This window comes from Triturus cristatus, chromosome 5_2 (assembly GCF_964204655.1).
Source record: "Triturus cristatus chromosome 5_2, aTriCri1.1, whole genome shotgun sequence".
Classification (NCBI taxonomy): domain Eukaryota; kingdom Metazoa; phylum Chordata; class Amphibia; order Caudata; family Salamandridae; genus Triturus; species Triturus cristatus.
In genome coordinates, this window is record NC_140588.1 from 353,812,952 (window position 1) to 353,834,091 (window position 21,140).

Sequence of the window (21,140 nt, forward strand, 5' to 3'; positions counted from 1 at the left end):
TTTGGTCAGAGGTTACACAGCAAAGTAGGATTTTAACATGTCTCTCCCTCTAGAAGGGAGGAATAATATCCTCATCACCAGAAATGGCATGGGGGTATTATTCCAAAGTGTTAGACACCTTACACGACATGTTTTGATACAGCCCAACCATAGTTACCATAACCGTTTAAGATTATAAGGCACTTTAAGAGTATATGGTAGGCTATATCATAGAACAGCTATAAGGACATGGTTCCGAAAGCTGCAGACAGGCTCAGCTCATGCTAGAGCACCATCTCACATGTTACCAAGCACTCTGCCTCCAGGATTGTTAAGGCCTGCCATAGGAGTGACTGATAGGTACACATGTGTCTATATATAAGGGTAGATATAGGCATACTATATCTAAGCAAGGGGCGATTACACGACCTTGCCCCAGCTGAGTGATCAGCCAGTTGTGTCTGATTGGAAGGCCAGACCAGGGGTGGCATAATACATGCTGCAGCCCCTGGGAGGCCTAGGGTACACCTATGCCCTGGGTACCTAGGGTACACTGTACAGGGTCCAATAAGGTGATCCTTACCAATTGGTTATGTACCTAGGGTACATGGAGTCCATTTTACAGAGAGAGCAGACAGCCTGAGACCCTGAATGGCAGGATCTCAGGCCAACTAAGTCGAAAAACCAGCTAGACACTAGGCAAAAAGTTGGGGGTAACCATAGTCAGATATCCACCTTCCTACAGTGTTTCATTATGTGGTCCTGTTTAGCTGCTGGTGTTTTAAAGAATCAGAATGCTGTGGCTTGGATTTATTCTCTTTTTCGACCGGTACAAGTTCAGTCCAGCACCTCATTTGCTCTTCCTTTTTGTATGTATATGACCACATTAAAGAAAATTTGGATTGCCAGGTTATATTCCTAATAGTGCTCTTGCCTTCTGAAGTCGTTTGTCAGGCCCCAAGTAGAACAAGTCATCAGGTTGCCCAGTTTGGATCTATTATGCTACCCCCACAGTCTCCCTCCTGCCTCACACAATCAGATTCTCTCTGAGCACTTACCTAGGCACTGAACCTGTGGTGAGACTCCTGTATTGCGGATTTTCAGAATGTGGAACTACTTCATGTTTAAGGACATAAGTGCGAGGTAGGAATAAAGGGCAAGCTGTTGACCAATCCCTTCTATTAAAGTCACTCCACTGCCCTTTAAAACAGATAGGCCCTTGTCAGATGTTGCTTCCCTAATCTTCTTGTTCTTTGTTCACTGTGTTGAGTACAACAAGAGAGTTAAGAGGTCTCATAGCTGCCCAAATTAGCCTGTGATTCATGTGTGTGCCAGGCACAGAGTAGCAGAGAGCATCCTGATAGACATTCCCAGGCCACAGGGAGTTACCTAGAAACATGTACAGACACCCCTGTAGAACCAGAGTCCAAATGTATTGCAACCCCTGGGAACTCCCCACTGGCAGAGAAGTTAAGATGCTCCACCCATCCAAATGATGACCCTGGAAGGTAGGTAGTGATAAAGTCTCATTCAGATTATGTTTCGAGTGTTTGGGATTTGCTTATCCAATACAGAGTTTCCCTCTAATGAACCTGGATCTATATATTTGTTTACTAGACCACCTAAATTCACTTCCATTCCTAGACAGCATGCATTTTGTGACTACTTGAAGAAATTGACAACTGTAACTAGTTGAGCATGAACTTTTATATTGACATTATCCATGGGCACTTGACGGAGGCTTCTAACTCTATATACAATTCTGCCCTCAAACCCCACAGGTTCCTAGCCAGTTGAGCCATTTCAAGCAACCTTCTCTAACTCTGTTTCAAATTTCAATCACAAAAGGGAGCATTGCCGATTTCAAGGAATTCTTCTAACTTCCCACCAAATAGGGACCCTGTAGAGTATAGTCCCCTTGTAGGCCTAGCAGAGCTAGCTCCAATGGCTAATTTCTCTATTCCTTGAGTTGCACCGGTGAATGCGCAGATGAGATTACACTACTGCATACCTTACCTGTTCTACAGACTGTACTCTTCTGAAAATCTTTTGTTTAACTTCACTGCCTGTAACAAGGGCAGCAACAGCCTCTTCTCTGCAGCAGCGACTCTTTCGAAGCCCAATCTCACAGAACTTTGGCATAACCAAAATGCGATAAAGAGAAAAGGGGAATTGAGACATATTGATAGAGGCTAAAGTAAAAAAAAGAGTTAGGTAATGTTTGACCTTATTCACCAATCTATCCTTCGCTCTTTTCTTTCAAACATTGTCTTAATACTACTGGTTATTTAGCATACATGTGACCTCAGTGATTGCCAAAGGGGGCTCCTCATCAACTGTGTTTACCGTACAACAATGGTTCCATGTCTTTACTCTGACCTAGTACCATAGGCCCATATGTTGCCCTTCAACTTAATTTGACATAGCCCAGGCCATTGCCAAGTACCCCCTCAATTCCCCTTTTGAGCACATTTTTCTGGAAGGTCCAAGCATGCTTTCTACCTATCAGCATTCTACATTTCCTTTAACCTTCAAGTTATCACCAGCATGCTAAGGCAGTGGGAGAGGAAATGCAGTTCTGTAGCAGAAACATATAGGGCCATAATTAGAAATCTGCCCAGCGGTATCACTAGGGTTGGTGTCACCCAGTGCGGTAACTCATGGTGGCACCCCCTCACGACTTACCCCATGATAGACCTCCTAGGAGTCCGCCAGTGCCAAATAACGGGACCATACGTGGACAGTGGGCTGATGAAAACGGCGGGTCCGGGAGAAGGGCCGGACTAGCGGGCACCAGGCAATCCCCCAGTGCGCTGCATGGGTGGTGGCCGGTTTTAGGGCCCTGGGGGCTGTTTTTGTAACAGGGCCGTTTTTGCAGCATAGCTGCAAAATCGGCCCTATAACAAAATCGTCCGAAAACCAGCCCTGGCAAAGAGCTCGGCGACACCGGTTGTATGATGTTACAACGCATTCCGTTGCAACGCATGCCTTTACCAGCATGCATTACAATGCGAATGCCTTCTCCACGCATATCCTTTAATACGAAAATGCCTTTAACACGTACACTTTTACAACGATTTTCGTTGTTAAACTATGCATGTTTATGGCATTTTTAAGTCTCGCGCCTGGAGTTGCTCTGTGCAGCAGTGCTCGCGTAGTGAGAGTCCTTTTGTCTGGGGTTCAGAAATGGATCCTGGAATCGTACACGCTTGTGCGTGTGTTTTTTGTTTTGTCTTCTATTATTGGGCTTTTAGTGGCTGTATTTTTTAGACAGAGCACGCAATAGGCCAAAGGCGGGTGCATCGCTCCGCCCATGGCCTATTGGTGTCTGTTACGCGCACTAAAGCCTATCTGGTTTCAGACACGTGCGCGATAATTGAAAGCATATGACTGTCCGTGGCCCACGCGCGCGCAGCATTGGCGGCTGTCTCTGCTTCCAAAAGCGATTGCTTTCGGTTTCAAGATCGCTTTACTTGTGGCTTTGCTTTCAGTTTTGCGATCACTTTACTTGTGGCTTTGCGGCTGCAATACAGTTTGTTGCTTAATTGGGAGGAATGCATGGCTAATCTTTACGCAATTACAAGGTAAAATAAATGAAGGCGGTTACAAGGCAAAGTAAATGAAAATGCGCGGCAAATATTTACTTTGTTACAAGGTAAAATAAATGAAGGCGGTTACAAGGTAAAAAAAATTTAAAATGCGTGCCAAATATTTACGCGGTTACAAGGTAAACAATGCGTGCCTAAGCATCAGGCTTACTGAAATAATTGCCTGCATCTGCTTAGCTACAAAACAAGGACTCGTTGGGGCTAAGTCATACGTTCTGACTGGACTGAAAACGTGTAATTTTGATAGAGTTCTTTCTCTTTCCGTTACCCGATTTCCTTAAGTTGTGTGTGGTTGTGTGTGTGTGTGGTTGTGTGGGTGGCTGTGTGTGTGTGTGGTTGTGTGTTTGGTTGTGTGTGTGGTTATGGTTGTGTGTGTGGTTGTGTGTGTGTGTGCTTGTGGTTGTGTGTGGTTGTATGTGAGTGTGGTTGTGTGTGGTTGTGTGTGTGGTTGTGTGTGTGTTGTGTTTGTGGTTGTGTGTGTGGTTGTGTGTGTGTGTGTGGTTGTATGTGTGGGTGTGTGGTTGTGTGGTTGTGTGTGGTTGTGTGTGTGTGTGGTTGTGTGTGTGTGTGGTTGTGTGTGTGTGGTTGTGTGTGTGTGTTTGTGTGTGTGGTTGTGTGTGTTTGTGTGTGTGTGGTTGTATGTGTGGTTGTGTGTGTGGTTGTGTGTGTATGTGGTTGTGTGTGTGTGTTTGTGTGTGTGGTTGTGTGTGTTTGTGTGTGTGGTTGTATGTGTGGTTGTGTGTGTGGTTGTGTGTGTGTGGTTGCTTGTGTGTGGTTGTGTGTGTGTTGTGTTTTTGGTTGTGTGTGTGGTTGTGTGGTTGTGTGTGTGTGTGATTGTGTGGTTGTGTGTGTGTGTGATTGTGTGTGTGTGGTTGTGTGTATGTGTGTGGTTGAGTGTGTGTGTGGTTGTATGTGTGGTTGTGTGTGGTTGTGGTTGTGTGTGTGGTTGTGTGTGTGGTTGTGTGTGTGGTTGTGGTTGTGTGTGTGGTTGTGGTTGTGTGTGTGGTTGTGGTGGTTATGTGTGTGGTTGTGTTGGTTGTGTGTGTGGTTGTGTGTGTGTGGTTGTGTGTGTGATTGTGGTTGTGTGTGTGGTTGTGGGTGTGTGTGTGTTGTGTTTGTGGTTGGGTGTGTGTGGTTGTGTGTGATTGTGTGTGTGTGTGGATGTGTGTGTGGTTGTGGTTGTGTGTGTGGTTGTGGGTGTGGTTGTGTGTCTGTGGTTGTGTGGTTGGGTGTGGTTGTGTGATTACACATCACATAATTACACTGTATTAAATACAACATAAATACACTCCACATACCACTCAGTACTACATAATTGCACGTCACATAATTACTCTGTACTTAATGCAAGATAAATACACTCCACACAACACCACTCTGTGCCACATAATAATACAGCAAATAATTACACTGTACTCAATGCAACATAAATACACACCTATCACTCAAGTTTGTGCTATATAAAAAAACACACAAAAAACAATTGCAATGCAATAGGTCTCACATTACTGAATCTTTGAGCTGCTATTGGTGTTGCATTATTATTAGCAATGACAACAGCTCAAACTTTAATAATGCGAGACCTATTGCATTGAAAATGCTTGTTATGTTAAGGTATATCTCCGGTCACTATTTATTAACCCTAAAAATTAACCCTTATAATTTACACCTACGCAACACCAAACCCTCATTCCCCCTTAACTCTCCACGTCCTCGCCACTCCAAGCACTTCCGAGGTGACGTTTCATGTTTAAGAGGAAACAGAAGTGTCTTTCCGTTTCCTCTAACGACGCCGATTGCCTACACAATTTTTTCTTCTGATTCATAAATTGACGGAATGAGGTGCGTTTCTTTTTTTTGGGGGGGAGACCCCCCAAGCCCCCCCTTTACTTTATCTTTAGCACTCATGCCTTTACTACGTATCTCATAGTAAAGGTATGCGTGGTAAAGGATATTCGTTGTAACCACGCATGCGTTGTAATGCATGCGTGGTTATGGTTACGAGTGGAAACGGCCGCGTTGTAGTGGCCGTTTCCTGGTGGCACCCCAAGTCCCGGGGGAGGGGGCGGCTGAGCAGTTTGCCGGTGCCGGTTTTGGTTCCCAGTCCAGTCCTGTCCGGGAGCCACGTGAGTAACGTTTCGAACGTCGTCGACGTCCGGACGCCGACGTCGTATAGCTAATTGGACAATATTTACGAGTTCCTCCTGATTTATGTAGCAATTTAAAGCAGAGGTTCGCAGCGGCGTCACTAGGGTTGATGAAAAACAAGACTATAACACTTTTTTGTGATTATAACTAACAGAACAGAGATATTTTTATAAATTTCAGTCGCTGGGCTGAAACAATGCATAAGAATAATTTCATAGAGTGACATAGAATCATAGACAGACAATAATATTTTGCATTTTGGTGTCACGGTGTCACCCCATGTGATGATGTCACCCGGTGCGGTCCGCACCCTCCTAGTGACGCCACTGAATCTGCCTGTATGACAGAGATCCCCATGCTCACAGTGCATCCCCTGGGGCATGAATGCACTGTAGGCATGCAAAAGCTAAACAGAATGCTTTTGGCCCACTCAGATTTTTTTTGTTTTTCTAAAATAAATTCCCAAAGTGGGAGTATGTTTGAGAAAAATAAACAATGAATGTTTCTCATGCAGAGCGGGTTTTCTTCCTGCTTGTCAGGACCATTATTCTTTTCCCTGCCCTCACATGATTGAACCGGGCAGGAAAACTCAGTGGCGGTAGATGTACCCTAAATATGGTTGCTCTACCACTGTTGCGGATCGGCCCCTGGGTGAAGGGTTTCCAGTGGTGGAGCCATCTGAGGCTTGGCCCCCAGCAGAACTACTGAGAATCTGATAGGGAGAGAGCAGTGCCAACTTAAGGATGTGCTTACACAAAGTCAAAGTTTAAATAATGCCCATGCTACTTTGAGAGTCTGCAGGCAGAACTACTTATATTTTTACCTTCTTTCAGGTGGAGCTAAGGAAGCCAGCTTTTGGTTTATACGGTTTGAGGTTTTTGTGTACTATATATTTTTGTGCATTATGAATGAGGTGCAGAATGAGTTTCTATGTGCACGGTGACCTAAGGCTATAGCAAATTTCCTACGAAATATAAAAGTGTGTTTTCCTGGCTCTTGCTAATTAGGTCTCAATTTAGGCCCAGATGCCATATTGTCTAAAATGGATGTCTCTTTCTGCATGTACACTGTTTATTATTTCTGCAGCACACAGTCATATTGAGTCATGTTTGTTTATTTCCATTGACGCTGTTCTTGCTGTGCTCGATGAAAACTTTCCGGTGTGGTCAAAATAATGTTTCTTTTTCAAGGACCTTCCGCTAACTACCCTATTGATTCAGGATAGGTCCTTGTTGTTCATGCAACTAGTTTGTCCTGCCATCTGTGGATGCATTAGGATAGAGTAAGCAGAATCAATATTCTTGTAGTGGGGTGGTGCTTGTGGGCTAAAGCAATGTGACATTTCATAAAATTGTGCTCTGATTTGCTACGATTATAATATTTTTGCTCACACCACGATGATTCTGCAGAATTAATGTTAGTCTATGAGAAGATTTTCTATATATACTCTTGATTTGGGGTTGAGCCAGAAGACTTTAAGATGCTAATATAGATGCTGTCTTTTCTCTTTTGATTTTGCTGCTCACCTGGTACTTAGAATTTTTCTGATTTGCACATTATTCTGTAATGCCCTTTTCTAACAGCCTTCATGACAATGACTTTATGCTTTTGCATTTATAATTTTTGTACCATATCTTTTGAAGTTTTGTAATAAATCTTTTACATGTTATTCCTGACCTAGAATTCAATCACTGAGTGAGCCATTACTTAATTGACAAAAGCTTTGATATGTTGTGGGATGCCTTATCCTAGGGACACATTGCCCCACGAAATTGAGGTTTAACACCATCTCCGATTCATCGAGTCATTGAGGTAATGTTTTGAGGTATATACATGTAGGTGTTCTCCACGCCCACAATACCTTGTAATGTCACTCGGACTCATGAGAGTGTACAATGACAGGTGGTTTTTTTGGTGAGGTCATGTGTCTGGAAATCCTCTGCTCAAGCGGCTATATACGTCTTTATGTATTTATGTTTTCCTTTAGTGGCATATGAGTCTCACTCGCCCTGCTCCATGGTAAAGCAATCAGTTCAAACTCCTATGCATGTCCTACATTTCCATCACACAGGACACATGTCCATGTCTTTGCCACTGTTCCCACCTGGAGGACTGCACAGCAAAGGCTCTCTTTTATTCTAATCACCAAGGATTTAATATGCCCGGCTAAAGCTCAGAGCTTTATGCCAAACGCACAAATTAATACAAATCAATTTTGACAAACTCGAATGTTCTTAACAGTGCAATGCAGCTTTCAAGTTCCAATAGACCTGAACTACAGGATTCAGCTCCATGAAAAGTTGAGGCACTGGTTTCTTGCAGCCTTCCTTATCTGTCTTTCCTGTGATGAATATGAACATGACTAAGCAAACATGGCAGAGAAAATATATAACGTTTAGACAAGACGTCTTTTTAACTTTGAAGCTGTCATCGTCTGTGACCAGAATATGACATCAGAAACTGTAAGAACAAAAATACAATAGGTTCATTTGGTGCTATTCTTTACAAGGCACATATCATGTTAATGGTAGGTATACTGTAGCATGTCAGAATTTGTCACTGTCAATAAACCTATTCATATTTAATGCAAGGTTGTGGTTCCCTGCAAAGAAACCCATTCTAATACATTTCACTTCAAGATGGCAGTATCCTGTCCCCTTCCTCCTATGTAAAGCACACTTGAGGCCCGCCTCACAAAGTATTGGGTGCACCTAGGTTGAACTCTGATGCACAAATAAGCGTTTTGAGAACTGGAACTATAAATCCTTATTCAAAAACCGAGACTGGTAGAATTTTATGCTCTTAAAGTGCTATTAATCTGAAATGAAATCCTAAACTTACTACTTTTGGTATTCACAGAAGGCATTTAGTAGTAGTAAAGTTAGGAATCCTAACTTCACTACTACTAAATGCCTTTTGTGAATACTGAAAGTCGTAAAGTTAGGATTTTGTCTCAGTTCAGCAGTAGTAAAGTTAGGAGTCCTAACTTTACTACTACTAAATGCCTTCTGTGAATACCAAAAGTAGTAAGTTTAGGATTTTATCTCAGATTAGTTCTGTAAATCGGCCCCTAGGTTTCTGGGCATTTGCACAATCATTTTTCCCCCTGGGGATGTCTAATAATTTACTCATGCAGAAGTTAATATATTTACACGTTGGAAATAGGGAATAACACCCCCCTCCCCCCCCCCCCAGTTTAATGGAAGTGGCGTCTGAGTAAGCAGCTCGTACGCGATGCTTCGCCGGTCAGACCCTAGAAATCAACAATAACATCTCAGTTTACCCTCCAAAACTGCATAAAAGCGTATCCGCAGATATTAACAAATGAAGCAGCTATACCTGCAAATTCAACTCACAATTGACAGCCGACGCGCGCAAACAGGTATCTGTGAAGCGTGGAAACAACTTTTAACCCCGGCAACGTCCGACGCTGCTCGCCTGGATCAAGCATCCGTGACGCTCTCAGCCATGCGGCGGGGTCCTATGCCGTCACTGAGGAGGATACTATTGGCGCTCTACAAAGCCCTGCTGGCTTTGAGGGGAGCTCTTTCTCCACGTCAGCTTCCCGATCGGCACGCTTCCTACACCAGCCAGATACATTGTTGCAATAAGGAATCCGGCTTACAAACAAGTAAGGAAGACAGGTCGGGGGGCGATATTGATAAAATCCAAGCGTATGTAGCCTGCAATTATTGCAATCACCAATACCTCACAGCCTAGCACTGGGTCTACCGAAAATCGGCATAAATGACCTGACACGCGCGGGGCCAAAAGCAAAGTGGCAGAAAAGACTGAGAAGGGAGAGAAATGCGTTAAAAGTGACAATTCAGTGAATACAGGCAAAACGGACATGAAAAATAAAATGCAGACACAGAACCCCAGGCACTCCAATAATTATCAACCCTTAATCATCAATATCTTCGGTCCTAGCGAGGGGAAAATACACGGGATTAAGGAAGTGAGAAAGAAAGGGGAAGAAGGGCTCCATGATCAAATTGATACTGTTAACACTGTAGCTGTACCCATGGTGACACAGGTGATTCCAACATGCCTTGATGCTCTTCTAACCCCAACTCCCAACCCAGATACTGACCATGAGATGATTAGTCGCAAAAACCCTAGCCCCAAGGGCCGAGGCGACCCACCAAAGCTCAATGAAGACACAGGAGGAAAACCAGGGGCAACCAGCAGTGAGCTTTCATCTGTCAATGAAATAGCCGGAAAAGAAACGGGGGAACAGAGTGACAAATATCATTGCCTTTTCCCTAAGACACCTGATAGCCTGGAGAAGTTTTACTCCTTAACCGATGAATCGGAAATTTCAGATGTAAGCATATCTGCTTCCATTGAGGGGGAGGAATAGTAGTTCGGACTCAGATTCACCTATAAAACCTCATGGCGAAAAGAAGCTGCAAATGAAAAAAGGAAACCGGAGAAAGAGAGGTGAGACCTCTGTTCGAGGAAGCACTGGGGACCTCATATGGGATTATTCTGCTTCTCAACTCTCGAATATGTCCGACTTAGCAGGATCCTCAGGGGGGAATCGCACAATTATTGGCAATTTGGAAGATGGAGGGTCAGGGGCCAAGAATGAGCCTGCGCTCACAGTAGTGCTACAGACGATCAAGAGCTTCCAGGAGGAGGTCAAACTAGACAATCAGAGATAACGACTAGCAGCCAAAAAGCTACAAGGAGCCGTGAGGAAGGTGGGCAGAACCTGTATGGAAATCGCAGATAGATTGGCCTCTGTTGAAGCACAGACAGAAAAATTTGAAAAGGACTTAGACTCCCTGAAAGTACAAAGAGATACACATGAGGGCATAGTCAAAGACCTAATGTGGAAGATGTAGGAACAGGAAAATATAGACAACGGCGCAATACCCTCCGCATTATTGGGGTTCCTGAAGGAGCTGAGGGGAATGATCCCAGGAACTTCATGATCACGCTCCTCAAGGAGGCCTTCCCGGAACTACACACCTGGGACTGGGACACTGAGATCCAGCAAGCACACAGATTTCCTCTAACACATTCAAAACGCGCCACACTCGCTCCTCAACATCCTCGTGCGATGCTTGTATACTTTGGTAACTTTCTCCTTCGCAATCACTGTACGATCTGGCCAGACCAACAACAAGGAGGGAGTTCAATGGAATCACCTTCTTCACAAGGCCCGACTTTGCTCATGCCACTGTTGAGCGCAGATGGAGGCTGAGGCAGCTCTTTGCCCCCTTTCAACAACTTGGGGCCAATGTCTATTTACAGATCCCTGCCTCGCTTAAGGTTGTATATAAGGGAAATACACGCAGCTTCATTTCCGAAGTAGAGGCCCAGGCCTATCTACAAGAGATCACCGGCCAGAAGGGGGACATAAAAATTTAGCGATCAACTACCCTGAAAATCGTCTTTATGGGGTCTTACTCCCGCCAAGCTATTACTTTATTGTTGTCGCTTTCTTGGTTTCTTCTTTCTTTTTTTTTTTTTTTTCCTGCATGCTAGCTTAAGAAACGTAATCATAGACAGTAATGATCTATTTTGGACATCATTTAATGCTGCCTAAAGACTGGAGTTAGAATATGTTAAGGAAGGAGGGGAGAGGGGGAAGAAAGAGAAGGGAAAATCTTTCTTCTTCTCTGTTACTTTTTTTTCTCTCTTTCTCTTTTCTTTTCTTTTGCTGCTTTTTTCCTTATTTCTCTCTTTTTCTTCTCTTTTGGTGATATATCCACATGGAGGGTGTCTCAAACAAGGGGGGGGGAGACCGGCTGGGTGCGGGACTCTGATTACTCGGGTTTGTCATTATCCTGGTGCAGGCTGTGCCAGGTAACCTCAGCGATAGGAGGTGGGAGGGGGAGTGGAAGGGTGGTGGGTGCTGCAGCTCTAGGGAGGGGAAGGGGGGTTGGCACAACAGGAAGAAGATCTATAGTCTTTTGGGGGATTATTCTAGTCACAAGCCTTTTAATTATCACAAATGCTTAATCTACGAATAGCTACAATTAATATTTGCAGCCTCAATAACTAAAAAAAAAGGCAGAATACGGCATCTGGACTTCGGTTACTGAAGACCGATCTAATTTGCATGCAGGAAACGCATATCGAAAGATCTCAGATACACTTACTGGGAACACTCGGATACACTTTGGTGGGGGCCACGACTCAAAATTCACGGACAAGTGGGGTTGTGATCCTGACAGCTAATCATTCACTACAATTTACACGTACATCAGTAGACCAGTTTGGGAGATGGGTAATCACTGAATGCCGTACAAATAATGGAGATCTACTCACTATATGCTCCATTTATGGCAGCACATGAGACAATCCAACAGTGTTTCGACAGGTTAACAATTAATTAGCGACCTGGCCATTGCCTACAATTATGTGTGGAGACTTCAGCATAAACTTACCTGCTGATAAGAATTTAAGACTAGAAACTGGTTGGGTATGTAGTGGATGGAAACCAAAGGTGTATCGAGCTCTAAAAGCATTATGTCTGGAACATGCGCTTATAGATCTTTGGAACTGGCAGAATCCTACAAACCCCGGTTATACTTATTTCTCTTATCCACAAAACAAACACGCAAGACTAGATTTTATATTAGTGTCTCACGCTTTTTTGCATAACTGTTCGATTGAGAAAACCACCCGCATACTGGCTGATCATAGCCCTTTAATAGTAGAACTGAAGAGGAAAGGGCCTGCGGGCAGGGATGCAATCACATGGAGCTTTGATTGTGCTCTCGTCATCAATGAAGAGTATTGTAATGTTATGAGAGAGTGGATCCCCCAATTTCTCAAGGACAATGTAGGGAGCACAGGAATCGAAGTTGTCTGGGACACACTGAAAGCAGGAATACGGGGGAAACTCTTAGATTCTCATTATCCCTGAATAAAAAAAGCACTTAGTGATAATGGAGACACAAGGCAGATTGGCAGCCGCGAAGAGGAACTAATTTACATGACTCCTTCTTTCCTTTCACAGTGCAGGGCAGAGACATCAGACGCACCACAGGAGGTGGAGCCAGCATGGTGGAGGGAAGGCACAGCCCTATTCAGGTCCCAGGTGCAACTCCTCCCACCCATCTACATGCAGATCTTTCTATTCATTCCTGTGCTGACTCACCCTGTCTCCTGGAATCCCCCATCCCCTGTCACTCAAACTCCAGACAAGGAATACACAACCTAGCAGAGGCAGGCTTGGATGGTTAGACAAGAAACGAAAAAACCTACTTTCTAAAAGTGGTATTTTCAAACACAGAATGTTAAAACTAACTTCACTAAAAGATGCATTTTACCATTCTGAGTTCAGGCATAATAAACTCGAATTTCTACCTAGTTCCCTGAGTCAGTTAGGATTATAAAATGTAATAATCAAACTGCCCATTCTGGCCTATGGGGAACAGAAAGCCTTGCAATAGTGAAAAACGAAAATGGCTTTAATTCACTATTAGGACATGCCACACACACCAGGGCATGTCCTACCTTATAGTTACAATGCACCCTGCCCTTGGGCCTACCATAGTGGTGACTAATATGCAGAAAAGGGAAGGTTTAGGGACTGGCAAGTGGGTGCACTTGCCCAGTCAGCATGGCAGTACCAGATTGCACACAGGCTCTGCACTGGCAAGCCTTAGACACACTTTAAGAGGCTGTTCTGTGGGTGGCACACGCAGTGCTGCAAGCCCACTAGCAGCATTTGGATTACCAGCCCTGGGCACTCCTGGTGCACTGTACTAGGGTCTGACAAGTAAACCAAATCAGCCAATCATGGAATCACTAATCCATACATCAATTTACAATAGGGAGAGCATATGCACTTTAGCACTGATCAGCAGTGGTAAAGTGCCCAGAGTCATACACCAACAAAAACAGGTCAGAGAAAATACAGGAGGAAGGCAAAAAGTTCAGGGATGACCCTGCAAAAAGGGCCAAGTCCAACAGATACCCATTGACTCGAGTTTTTCACTTATATAAACAAAACCATGGAATCTGGTTAAATTTGTCAAGAGCAAGGCAGTCCTCAAGGAAAGTTCTAACCAAATCCGCCTCCGGTTTGCCACATCGATAAAATCAGCAGCGCTAACCCAATAACATCTTCCAGATAGGTTAGCCCTGACTCCTCATGGTAAATTAATGTAGCTCTACTCTGATACCAATAATAGTCTACAAATAAAACTATTTTTGGCATGTTGTAGAATTCTCAAATTGCTTTAACCCCACACACCCTCTCCATACATCCCTACAGGGATACAGTTACTCTTATCAATTTTTAACATTTCCTTCAATGGTTTATGACATAGTCTGTGTACAAACCTAAAGACTGCCTCCTAAATTCTACTAAATTGTTGTAGTCTCAAAGTTTATAGAGGGCTCCAAATTAAAGATGAGTTAAAAAAGAATACCCAAGTAATTAAAAGTCTTCGTCTTTTCAAGCTGTACACGCCCCATTCATAGACTAAGGGGCCGATTCTGATCTCGTTGGGAGTAGGCTCCGTCCGACTCGGATCAGGAGGGCTTTGCGACCGACTCATGCTCCGGGGCACCGAGCGCCCGAGTACGATGCGATCAAGGGCTGACGGACACGGGTCGCTCGGAGCCCCATTGAAGTCAATGGGAGCCTGTTGTATGACGCGTACATAGGCTCCCAAGGTACGTTGCGCACAAGGGCACCCCCTGTAGTGGGGACCCCTCTGTGCCACCCGCACCGTACATGCATGTGTGATCGATTCGTAAGGCTACGGGTGAAGGGGGGTCTGGCGCGGACCCCTGAAGTCCGCTTACCGGAGCTTTTATGTGTTGGAGGCTCTGACTCGATCCAGCTGACCGAATCGTGCATTGGACTGGCTCGGTCGGAAATTTCCTCCATTGCACGGCATGGTTTGCTTATGGGCTAGACATACAGAGCGGTTCAGACCCAGGAACAATTTGGTCGGCGATTTCACGTTTCTCACATCGTACTTGCTCGCTTGTACAGCTGTACGAGTCAGTCGGAACACACGCATATGGCTCGTAGTTTTCCCGGCTGGATCACGTTCGGAGCCCTTCCGAGTGAGATCAGAATCGGCCCCTTATTAGTATTAGAATGTCCACAGGTCATAATAAATGATTTTGAAAAATGCACTTTTAAATGTAGGTTCTCCATAAAAATGAAAAAAGAATTCAACAAAACTTGCAGGCAATTAGCTGTCCTGGCAATTAGAACTGCATCGTCTGCATATAGTAAGATTGTAATGAACTGATTGGTTATTTACTATAATTTTTATAAAGTAAAAATAAAAATAGGGCCAGAATACACCCCTGTCTCATGCCGTGAGTGCATATAATTTGGGAGGTACACTCACCTGATCTACCATAACGTACCTTAACCATTGTATCGTAATGCAGGTATCTTATTAAGGTAAGCATTTCCTTTTCCACCCGATCTGTTCCATTAAAACCCAGAAGTTCTAGCAGTTTACCATATCGAAAGGGCTGGAGAGATCCATAAAAGCTAGATATAAAGCGGCACACCTAGCCATAACATATTTCCATATTAAAAGATAAAGTTCAGATCGAAAACCAAATTGTACTTCTGTTAAAATATTTTCTCCCTCAACCCAAGTCTCCAAGTGGGACAGCAGTACTCGACCCAGAATCTTGACAGTCGAATCAACTGAAGAAATTGGTTGATAGCAACAAGGTGAACATCTATTGCCTTCTTGAAGATGGGCACAATGGTGGCCTCCTCCATGATTCAGGTATTGGGCCTATCACAGTAGTTCTTAAAGCATTTGTTATCAATGGTATCTATAGAGTAATATTTGCTTTAAAAATATCTACTGGGATACAGTCCAGCCCAGGTGCCTTCCACAAATGCTCCTTTTGGTTGCCGAAGCCATCACAATCAAGTTAAGAAAAGCTTGCAAATTAGCAGAATCCATAGGTGCATCTCTATCAGACTCAGTTAGATGATCCTCCCTGTTTTCTGATTGTAAAATTGTTAAACAATGGGTCACCCATGATTCTGCTGGGATTAAAGACTTGACCCTTGGAGACTCGTATTCAGAAAAGTGTGGACGGTTCACCACTTCCCAAAATCTTGTATGTTCCCTACTCTCTCTGCCTCTAACAGATTGTCCCATGCCTTACGTCTTATCTCCATGTTTCTTGCCTCTAAGTTAGTTTTATATTATCGCCAAGCATCTTTAACTCTGTGGATAGATCATGGACTAGTTGTGAGAGCTGCTTTCAGCAATTTATGAGCGGCCGAGCTGCTGCATTAAACCATCTGGTGCCTCGGGTGGTACAGAATTGGGAATTAGCATGTCTGTTACTGACGAACATATACCTTTAAATACTTTTTGTACAATGCAAGGATCTAACTCACATAAAAACAACCCAGGATAGAACCCGTATCCTCTATGATTACTTTTTGTGTAAAAACATCTTGGTTAATCTTATCCCATTTTATTTTTAAACTTTTGCTCCTGAAATACCCTCTCCCACAAGTTTTTTTTTATGATCCCCTAGATTTCAGATTTAGGTTCCAGGAAGCAACAGGAGGATTTTGATCACTAGAACATATACTAATAATTTTAAAATCCTTAAGCAAAAGGGAGAGCTCAGTAGAAATCATAATGAATCATAATGAAGCCAATTGTTAATTACGTCTTGTAAAACTTGTAAAAAATAAATTATAGTTCAACATAAGGCTATAAACAAAACGTTTGAAACGACAAGCTGACAGACCACCGAACTCACAAGTAGAAACATTAAAACCCCCCACCCAAATTAAGAAAACAATGTAATTCCTTTTCAGCTAGAAATGTTCTAAAAACCTTCCAAATTGATTTATCACAGTGCTGATGCTGTGGTTGAAAATATTATAATAGAAATTAATCAGCAATGCACCAAATTATTCAGAGAAGCAGAGTGATGTAACCAAGAAGTGTGATGAGAACCAAATTTCTATAGGAATTTTAACAGATAGAAATGTACCCAGACCCCCCCCCCCCTTAGCCCTACCAGCAACTGAAGGAGTGGCTTGCTGGTTAAAAACATAAAAACCAACAATATAAAATTTCTCATTCATCCAAGTTTCTTGGCAACCTATAATGTCAAAACCACGAACGAATGGCAGCCAGTCAGCATTTGTGATTTTAGTAAATGCACCCACAATATTCCATGCAACAAGACTGAGGGCCCCCACAGGATATACATGCCCTTTGGTCCTAAGGCAACTCTGTTGTAATCATGGTTAAATGTGTATCTCTAAGTAAAACATCAGCATTATTTTCTAATTGGAGGGTGCACTGAACAGTCTTTGCAGAGGAAAACAGTGATTCATTAGCATTCAACATTTCAAGCGGCTCAAAACGGTTCCTAATAGGAACTTTATAACAATCCTCAGTTTAGCTTGTGTCCTTCGGTACAACACAGAATTTGTGCAAAGATGTATTAATGGAGGGTTAGGTCTTTAAAATAAACCAAAGGTTGTGCCTGAATTCCATTCTGTTTTTGGCCAAGTAACTAAGGCAGTGGAGTAAATGTTTCAGAAGCATTGAGTCTCTAAAATGTATCATGACACAACTCCATTTTAGTTTCTTGCTAGTTGGACCAACCCATCCAACTCATTGGGTTAGGAGGATCTCTTTATGCAGTTCATTAAGATATCCCGCTTTGGTCCCTAACCAGTGAACAGTCTTGCATTTTAACACCAATCCATCCTCATTTGTCTCAATGGTTAACAGCGGCACATTCTCGAGCACAATTACATAGGGGGTACAATTCGGCGGTAACTGCTGAGTGTCTTCACAAGTAAAATAACTTCAGTTTTCCACCCCTATCTTTCAAGAAATCAAGCAAGACCGTACTGTGTGCAATTAATTATTTGGTCCCTCTTAACGACTGTTTGTATTGAAGTGGCAGGAATCTTCCGTGTTATGTTTCTCCCAGTGTTGTGCGCATCCAGGCTGCCAGTTGTAATTACAGGGTCTTTAGCCTCTGGTTGGTTAAGCCTACCGGGATCATGAATGCCATTGGAGTTAGTAGATGAAGGGAATAAATTAGCTTGAACAAGGGACTGCTTTACCAAATCCACAATCTTGCCTTCTTTTTTTTTTTAGCGAGGTGTACAGACAATGTTGAAAAAAGAAAAAAAAACAAAAAAAAGATTATCCAAGATAATCAAAACATTAGCAATAAAACAAAAAGCACAGAGTGAGCAACAGATGAGCAAGAAACAATACAAGACTTTAAGAAGAGTGAATCATAGTCAGCTTTTAAATAAACAATATAAATGTTAATACAGCGACATCCTAGGAACATCCACCATCAGTCTGATGACATACCATACTAATGCTCATAATATTTCCAAATACGACTGAATCTTAGCATTGAACGAGTAGATCGAGTTGTAGCAAGTGCACGTTCTCTTTCGTAGATATCCTTCATGAGGGCCACCCAATCGAATAGTGAAGGAGAGTTAGGGCGAATCCACTCTCTCTCTCGATACAGAGACGGGCAGTTACTAATAAAATGGATATAAAGCACCCCATATAAGGGTCATCACACAACTTAAACCCCAGCATAATCTCTTTAACGTTAAAGGTTGAATCAAGATCTTTTTCCAGAAATCCGATAGCGTAGGACATAGATAAAACATGTGAAGAATATCAGCTGCCCTTTGACCACACTTAGCATGTTCTATCCGTACCCCCACTACCAGATGCCTATGATGATTGCTGTCACTTAACTGTTTCATCCAGAGTATAATATAACATGCAGAATTGTTGCAGCTTCAGATTAATAGAGTGTACAGAGTTATTTAATTTATCTAAGGCCAATGTAATTTCAGATATATCTGTAACCATATTAAGTGTACGACTCCATTTATTCGCTAATTCACTAAGATCAGCACTTCTAGCGCAGTGTAGATGTGTATACATTGAGCTAATTCTGGCTTTAAAAGCTAGATTTAAAAAACATGTGAGAACTTCGTGAGAGTGTGGAGGTTGCATTGATTGTCGTTTGAGAAAATAATCTCTAAGTTGTAATTATTTAAAAATGACTGGTATGGAAGATCAAAAGATTGTTGCAGCGATGTGTAAGTAGAAAAACCAAAGAGGTCATATAGCTGTCCCAGTCTTTCAATGCCATGTCTAGCCCAATTACAAGCAACTGAGTTATGAAATATACTTGGGAGAGATGGATTATTCCATAACTTAAAATGCTCATGGCTGGTAAGGTCCTACAAGGTAAGTGAAAAGTGATCGAGAATTTCATTCCATAGACGAACGATGTCCCTTATAGTTTTAAACGGACTCTTTATAATAATTAGGATCATTGACCCTATACAAAAACATACAGCTATCTGTACCTAATGCTAAAACCAGCCCATGGTATGGCAGTTTATCAGTTAGTAAACTTTGTATGCGCCCTATAAATGCCACCCAGAAATAAAGTTTAAAATCAGGAAGTTGCAGACCGCCAAACTTATAAGAGAACTTAAGAGATTTTATTGAGCGGCGTGCTTGCTTATATCCCCAAATAAAACTGCTGATTGCGCCCTTTAATTTGTGAAATAAGTCATTAGGAACCCGTATAGGAATAGCCCAAAACAGATATAAGAATTTAGGTTAGATTGTCATTTTGATTTTATCAATCCGACCGATGAGAGTTATTGGGAGCTTATTCCAATTCTTAAACTGCTTGATTACTGTCTGAAGTAATGTTTCATAGTTAAGTTTCTAAATTTGAATCCACATTTATAGTAATCCTAACGCCTAGATTGGTTACGACAAACACCCATGATAGATGTAGTAGATTCTAAGTTGTGTAATACTTGAGTTTTACTTATATTGAGTTTATATCCCGAAAAACACCCAAAGGCTTGGGCTTCTTCCAGAATAATACTGATTGTAGTTGCTGGGTCTGATGTAAAAACTGCGATATCATCCACGTAGGCAATAGCCTTGAGTTGATACATACCATTACTAAATGGAATAATATTAGAATTCTGATTTAAAGTTTGAATAAATGGCTCAATATAGAGAGCGAAGAGCAAAGGGGACAGTGGGCAGCCCTGCCTTGTGCCCCGTTGTATTGAGCATGTAGTAGAGTACGAGTTAGCATATATTAGTTTAGTCTGTGGGTTGAAATATTGTGCCCGAATCCAATTAATAAATCGGTCTGGTATATCTTTGTTGCTCAGTATCTGCCACAGTGCATCCCACACCACCCGATCGAATGCTTTTTCAGCATCTAAGAGGATCATCCCCATATTCCTAGAAGTTTTGTTGGCAGTATCAAAAGCAGTTATGGCTGTATTGACGTGTGCGGTAGTATCCCTGCCTGTAATAAACCCATGTTGGTGTTCGGATACCAGACCAGGCATATGCGATGCCAGGCGATTAGCCAGCACTTTAGTGAATATTTTGACATAGGTATTAATAAGGGATCTTGGACGATAAGACCCACAGTCATCAGCACTGTTTCCTTTCTTTAAAAAAACAACAATATTTGTCATGTCCCAGGACTTAGGAGCTTGCTTGTATTTGCCAATCTGATGCATGACCACCTGGAACAGTGGAAGAATTAAAGTTTTTAAAAACTTTATAAAATTCTATGGGTAGAGCATCGTCCCCAGCTGCCTTGCCCGAAGGCAATGCTGCTATAGCAGTTATAATTTCCTCCTCTGTTATATCCAGCTGGAGATAATCCACAGCCTCTGAATTCAGAACATGAGGATTCGATGATTGTAGATATTCTTCAGCCAACATTGGCTCGGGATTGTCAGACAAAGCATACAGCTCCGAGTAGAACTGATAACATTGTTCTAAGATTGAATTAGTCAAGCTGTATGATCGACCATCTCTACCCTTGATTGAATTGATCCGGGTTCTAACTTTCTTGTCTGCAACTTGATAAGCCAGTAGCCAACCTGATCCCCATATTCATATTGATTCAATCGATTTTTATTATAGACAACTGCAGCCTTCTCTTTAAACTGCTGGGTCATCAGCACCCTTGAATTTACTAGTGCAGAATATATCGCTTCACTATTTAACCCATTCCAGATAATCTCCTGAGCGTGTGCTACCTCCAGTTTTGTTAAAGTATTAAAGAGCTTGCTCACCCGCCTTTGATTGGCCGTATTCGAATAATAAATGTATTGCTGAGTGGACCCCCGTATGTAAGCTTTCATCGTCTCCCATACAATGAAGGGAGAGGCAGTATTCATATTGTATTGTAAGAAATCAGTAAGGACCCCTTAAATATGTGTAATATATTGTGAATCAGACAGCAGATACCTTGAAAATGAAACAAATCAAAAGCGGGTTGTGATCAGATGTTATCTGTGGACAGACCTCTACATGTGACTTTTCTAAAAGACAGCTAATCACAAAAATTAAATTAATTCTAGAGTAATGT